Raw genomic sequence first — 6,906 nt, forward strand, 5'->3', positions numbered from 1 at the left:
CTCCCCATCTGTCAACAGCTTTGAAAATGTCCCAGCCACACTCCAAAGGGCTGCTCGGGCCTGTAGTAGGAAATAAAGAAAAAGAGAGTGTGAAAAACTTAAAAATCAGAAGAAAACTCTCAACTCCAAAGAATCAAATCAGGGGCTTCCCTGTGGTGCAGTGGTTAAGAATCCGCCTGCCAATGCAGGGGACTCGGGTTCGAGCCCTGGTCCGGGAAGATCCCACATGCTGCAGAGCAACTGAGCCCGTGCGTCACAACTACTGAGCCTGCGCTCTAGAGCCCGGGAGCCAGAACTACTGAGCCTGCATGCCACAACTACTGAAGCCCGCACGCCCAGAGCCCGTGCTCTGCAACAAGAGAAGCCACTGCAATGAGAAGCCCACGCACCGCAACGAAGAGTAGCCCCCGCTCACCACAACTAGAGAAAGCCCACGCGCAGCAACGAAGACCCAACACAGCCAAAAATAAATAAATTTATATTAAAAAAAGAATCACATCAGGATAAATATTTTTCTCCTTGTTAGTCAGTAGTGTGCCAAAGAAGCCCTTTGAGGAGTGAATTCACACATATACAAATTTCTGGGACAAGAGCTGTGGATGAGAAAATAGGGTTCCCTCTCCAGGAGGACAAAACTGAAGCAGGAAGAAGGGGAAACCCCACAGGCTCCTCACAGGAGAATCAGGGGTGAGGATTCCCCGCCAGGCACACGGCCCCATCGACAAGGTGCCTGAGGCTTAACATCTGAATGTGAATCCCCATAATGAAACTCCCATGTTTATTACACCATGTAATGCAAAACAACAGCTGGATGCTCTCCTTTGAGAGGAAAATAATTTTGAAACAAAGAGTGACAGAAAGAGATTTCTTTTCATTCTTTTAATGTACAACCTCCTTTCAAATGTAGGAGTCTAGCTTCTGGTGTTTTCAGGTACCTGTGTTAACTTTTTAATGAACATTTTGGATAGCAGTGTAGTGTAATCAGGCAGAGATCTTAGGGAAAAATATGAATTCTCACTGTTCTGCCCACTTATGAGAGCTCTTGAGAGGTTTAGGTGATGAGTACCACTCAGGATGAGGAGTCCCCGCCTCCCGTCCTTTCTTGAATTAAGTGGAATTAAGTCGGTTGCCTGATTTCTCAGTAAAGCAGTGAGAATTCATGCTGAGAAGGGTGACACCCAGGCTCTGAATCAGACGTCATTGCTACGAAAAGCTTTATTTCTTAATAATCGGTTCATTTTTTTTAGATTCTCAACCAATGACCCCTGCCTTATTTGCATAGTCTGGACAATATCTTCCCCTTTCTTTCCCTGGGTTAGCGTCATACAATTTGCCCAATTTTGTAAAATCTAATTGTGAATCAAGGGCTTCAAAAATATTGCTGGTCTTATCGGACCTAGCTCAACTTCTAGAATTCTTAAATATGTGAATAATGTAAAAGTGCTTAAAGACCTTATAGGCTCAAGTGTCCTCATTTCATCGCTATATATAATTGCAAAATATTGAAACAGATCATTTCAATAGATAACTTATTCAGTCCCTATGTGTTAAAGGCCTGCTCTGCATCCAGAATTATGCACTGAAGATACTTACGAGCCAATTCAACGCTAAAGGCAAGGTTAATCAAACGATGGAGGACTTTTAAAGTGATACGTACGTAATAAGATAGAAAAATATCCATGATGTATTGTTAAGTAGAAATAATCAGAATACGAAAGTATTTACAAAGAATGAGTAGAGCCGTTTTTTAAGGAGGAAATGTCAAAAAGTATGCGGGCTTCCCTGGTGGCGCAGTGGTTGATGCAGGGGACACGGGTTCGTGCCCCGGTCCGGGAAGATCCCACATGCCGCGGAGCGGCTGGGCCCGTGAGCCATGGCCGCTGGGCCTGCGCGTCCGGAGCCTGTGCTCCGCAACGGGAGAGGCCACAACAGTGAGAGGCCCGCGTACCGCAAAAAAATAGTATGCAAAATAATAAAAATGAGAAAAGAAACACTTTAAGGGAACACACGAATAACAAAGATTGAATTGGGCTTTTTCCTTTCTACTTTCATGTATCTTTCAATTTTCATTATTAACATATTACTCCAATAATGGAAAAGAGACATGCTCACAGAATAACGGAGCTAAATCCTATTTGTAGACTGAACAGAATCTATTTAAAAGTTTAAAAGTTGCTTAAAAGAAAAAAACCACACTGATGGGGATATGTCAAAGGGACACAGAAGCCAACTGAAAGATCTCCCAAGGGCCAAAGCTGGAACAAATTGAGTAACAAAATAAATAAAGTAGTACCGGGCTATAAACCAGAGGGTAAAATAAGTAGTCACGAGTCTACACTGGTATCAATAAATAATTCCGTAAATAAATGGAGGAGAAGAGACATTTTTCCCATGCAGAAGATTTCCAGACAATTAACGTAGATACTTGGCCTTCAAAGAGGTGAAGCATCACACACACCCCTTAAGTGCTCACTATGCAAAGTGACTTGCTTCCAAGGAAACAGCATAGAAAGGGAGGGAAAAGGTACCTTGATGGTGGGGAAACCCGACAAGCACCCCTTCAGCCGGGTGACCAAGGTCAACATGCACAGTGATAGGTCATATCAACTGCGTGACACCAGGTGATGAAACAGCCCGGCACCTCTGTGGTCTTCCGCCACCAAATCCATAACCCGGCTCGATCACCAGAAAAGCATCAGACACGTGCAAACCGAGGGGCATCTTAAAATATTCGCAGCCAGTAGCCTCAGAACCGTCAAGGTCATCAAGATCAACTAGAGGAGACAGGACGGCCACGTGTCCTGCGGTCACCTGCATGGGATCTTGGTACAGAAAAAGGACATTAGGGAAAAACTGAGGAAATCGGGATAAAACCTGGACTTGAGTTAATAGTAAGTTATCAACATCAGTTCATCAGCTGTGACAAGTGTTACGAGATGTTAATACTGAGGAACTGGATGCAAGGTGTACTAGCTTTGACATGTTTCTGTAAATCTAAAACTGTTCTAAAGTTTATTAGCAACAACAACTGAAAGGTAAACAAGTTCCTTGAGTCTTGGTACCCGGAAGCCATAGTCACCAACCTGTCATTTACTCAGAGTTGCGTTATTCAAGAAGTCCAGTTTGTTACAAGTGTAGGTGCTTATTCATAAAGTTAACACTTCATTAAGAACAGAAAGTGAAGGGAGTATTTTTATCTGACTTCTGGAAAACACAAAGTAACACACATATCCCTGACAAATGGGTTTAAAGAGATACTTGGTCAATTCTAGCCAATTCCTGCGGAAGACAGCGCCACCTAGTGTTCTGTCACATGAATGAACCAGTGGTGGTTCTGGTTACTTCTCTTTCGTCCGTCGGCTGTACGTTACCTTAAATCCGAATTCAAAACTGAAAAGATAAATGAAATGGAAGCACATTTCCCCCATCCCTCCCATAAGTCCTTTTAATACCAAATGACTTGAGTAATAAAACTGCAATAACTTGGTTTCATTTATAACCTCAGCCTAGAATCTTTTTTTATAAGATAAAGGCCTGATTTTCAAAACTTCAGTCCACTAATAATGAGCATGAAAGAGATCATATCAGAAATACAAACTGATGAAAAAGTGTAATAATATAGCTGCTTTTATAAGTTACAAAATAACTTAAGCTTTATAAGATAGCAGCTCTCAATTCCAAGTGTCAGTTCTAAAAACCATAAAGGTATATGTTAATATTGTGTCATTGAACCCAACACTTACATAAAGTTTCCTTGTTTAGTAAGTCCATGCTTATATTAATATCAAATTGTTATTCACAAAGTTATACCTTTATTAAGAATAAATAGTAAAAGAGGAAAAATGGGGTCGATTATGGTCTAAAACGTCTCAAGGGAAAAAAACCTCAAATGGTTAATTAACAGATATTGGTTTTAAACCTTAACGTTTTTTCAAAATGTGTCATAGCAAACACAGCTGAGATAACTGGCACCTTTCACCTGCAAATAACCGAAGTAGCAGTTTGCCTAGAATATAAACGACCAAAGTTTATTCCCCACCCTAATTTCCTATGTGCTTCGCATGCAGAATAGATGGAAAAAACTCCACTTCACTTATCAATTTGATTGACACTCTTTGCCCTCTTCTGACCACAACGGGATGTTAAGATAGGCCCCTGAAGTGATTATTTCTGTCTGTCATACCTTAGATTAAGAGGTATGTCCTTGGGTTAAGAAGTCATCTTCCATAATGGAAAAGAATCTGAAAAAGAATATGTATATATAACTGAGTCACTTTGTTGTACACCCTGGAACATTGTAAATCAGCTGTACTTCAATTTAAAAAATAAAAAAGAAGTTACCTTCCAGTTAAGATTAGTTTTTGCTTTTGTTTTTCAGATTTCACTAAGATTTAGTTAAGAGAGAACTTAAAGGGCCTGTTAACAATTTATCCAGGTTATAATTGATTCTAGCTTTTTCCGTTTGTTTTTTCACACAGAAATTTCCCTGAGCTTTGGGGCTTAATCATTTTCCTGACACCAAGCCACTGACTGTCCACCTTAAAGGATGGCACCTGAGGTGTGATGCGACAGCTGGTAGTTTACCCCATCGTAATAGCTGATGTCTTTTCCCCTGGGAATATTATAACTAACCAGCTACCAAACAAACAAACAAAACCCAACAGTGAAATGCAAAACACAGAGCAGAGAGGCGTGGGTTATTTTCTCCTGAAGAGAGATTTCAGCCTGCATGGTAATACAGCACAGCACAAGGATTCGGGCAAAACCCTGAGGCTCAGTCGGCCCTGTGATTGCTGGGAACTGCCCCCCTCTTCCCGGGAAGCGTGTGTGCCCCGCCAGGCACCATGGCTCCTGTGCGGGGCCCTCACCTGGGATCCGGCTGCAGAGGCCCAGCCGGAGCCTCCCCATGCCCTGAGCCCACACCATGTTCCCTGGGCTGCATCTAACCCGGTGACACTCAGGAGATGAAACAGAGGCGGTCTCCCCCTGGTCCAGAACGCTTTTCCTGGCGAGAGAAATGAACAGAACGCGAAGCTGCCTCACCCAGGGATGAGTCTGGAGCAGAAACCAGGAGTTAGGAACAGAGTCAGAGGCCTGATCCCACAGCCGCTCTGGCCTGGGCTGGGCACCTGCCCACCGGGCTCTAAACAAACAGAGGGGATTTGGCTAAAGAGGAGACCCAGGACCAACAGGTGAGCCGCGACAGGGTGGCGGGCAGAAGGCCCCAGAAGCTCTGGCCCAAGGAGCCAGGTGCTTCCTCCTGCCAGCACGCTCTGGGCAGTTACCTGAAGTCCTTCGGACACGTCTTCCTTTCACGACAGGAACGGATCAGAACAACCGTCACATTGGGTGCATGGCTTAAGTGGGACAAGGTCAGCCGGGAGACAAGACCGGCCCCCGTTACACGAAGGAAAACACCTTTGACACCCAGGCTCTAGAGGAAGAATAGAGCCTGGGTCTTAACGATGATCTAAGATGGACAGACGTTTATTTTATGGCAACACAGGTTTTATGATTCTGAAGATTTTGCTGTTTTCTCCTCCAATTCTAGGACGTTACAAAGACAGCACTGGAGCTGCTGTTACCTGTCTAATAAAAGCTGGGAATCCGTGCGTTCCTTTCAGGGTCTGTACCGTGAATGCTCTGCACTGTGTTGCTTTTCACAGATTTAAGGGTCTCCTAGCATGAGAGTCTCGGGACTTTGAGAGGGTGGGAAACAGGCCCCAGACAGGCCGAGGAGAGGCAGCTTTTCCCGGGACAAAGCACCGGGAGGAGGGGCTGCCTCCAAGATCACCTCCAGCAAAAACAGACACAGAATGACCCTGGCCGGGGCTTTAACAGGAGCGGGCTGGAGTCTTCGTGGTGCTGGGAAGGAACAGCCTTTCGCCGCGCTAAGATGTTCTCTCGCAGGATAGTGGGTCCTCAGTTAGGAAGACAGAATGCATCCCTCTGTGTTCTCCTGAGAGAGTGCACCCCTCCCTAAAACTGCCAACAGCAAAAGGGATGGTGAGTTTAGTTGAATTTTCTCTGAGAGAGGTCCATTCACAATGATTATAAGTTGATTTTAAAATAAATGAAAATTAGAGACAATAAAAACATTTCCCTGTTGATTGAATGAAGTAGGATTTCGGTTTTCATGCAACTCCTCGCCATTTTGCTGTGTGGCAGCTTCAGGAATTGTTCGTTGATTTTGCAGAATTGTATACGTCACCGTAATTAGAGTAGATTTGAACCGTTTTCATGCCTTTCAGTGCCATCTGTAGGTGAGTTGAGGTCACAGAGATTTATAATTGAATCGAGTCTGGAGTACACGTCACCGCAGGTGTGAACACAATTCCCCATCAACTTCCCTGGGGAAAGATTCATGACCAAGGGGTTATTTTATTAAATTTTCAAGTAAAAAAAAAAAAAAAATCCCTCAGGAATCTCTTCAAAGTTGCAGTAAAATTTTGCAATGCTTTAAATTCGCTCTAATAAGTTTCATGCCAATCCTGAGTCCCTGGGATTAATAAAAACACATAAAGATATATTGTGCTGTGTGTTCTGGAACCTTCTGGAGAACGGAAGGGACGTTCTCCAGGAAGCAGGGTGGGGAGAGAGGGCAAAGAGGGTCCTGAGGGCTGGTTTAAATATTCCCGCCACCTTGGCATCCCGTAGCTTCTGCCCCAAGGATCTTTCTGGTTGTGACCAACTCTCCAGATTTGGGGCGGACGGTTTGCCCTGTGGCTGCATGTCTCAGATGGGTGCAAGGAAAGTCTTCGATTTGCCACGTGTCCAGCTTTTTCTTGTCATAGGAGGGGAATAACGACTTCTGAACTCTTTACCTGTCAGAGCAGAAATCACATCAGCATTCTGGATCACCTTGGCAAACACAGCTCTTAACTAAGGCCGCAGCTAGGAAATTAG

At 44.0% G+C, this 6,906-nt stretch overlaps 1 long non-coding RNA gene across 2 annotated transcripts; it reads right to left on the reverse strand.

The window, feature by feature from the left end:
- Window positions 1-3: 3 nt before the first annotated feature.
- LOC112398200 (uncharacterized) lies at window positions 4-5,974 on the reverse strand. 2 transcript variants are annotated; one of them, XR_003002953.1, is made up of 5 exons: window positions 5,286-5,974; window positions 4,869-5,005; window positions 4,184-4,241; window positions 2,529-2,822; window positions 4-60 (listed from the first exon to the last, which is right to left on the reverse strand). It is a non-coding gene; the product is annotated as an uncharacterized LOC112398200 (long non-coding RNA). The 2 variants fall into 2 exon arrangements; XR_003002952.1 differs by having other exon boundaries at window positions 4,869-5,974.
- Between the last annotated feature and the right edge of the window lie 932 nt (window positions 5,975-6,906).

Source organism: Neophocaena asiaeorientalis, unplaced genomic scaffold, assembly GCF_003031525.2.
Source record: "Neophocaena asiaeorientalis asiaeorientalis breed wild unplaced genomic scaffold, Neophocaena_asiaeorientalis_V1.1 scaffold226, whole genome shotgun sequence".
Taxonomy (NCBI): domain Eukaryota; kingdom Metazoa; phylum Chordata; class Mammalia; order Artiodactyla; family Phocoenidae; genus Neophocaena; species Neophocaena asiaeorientalis.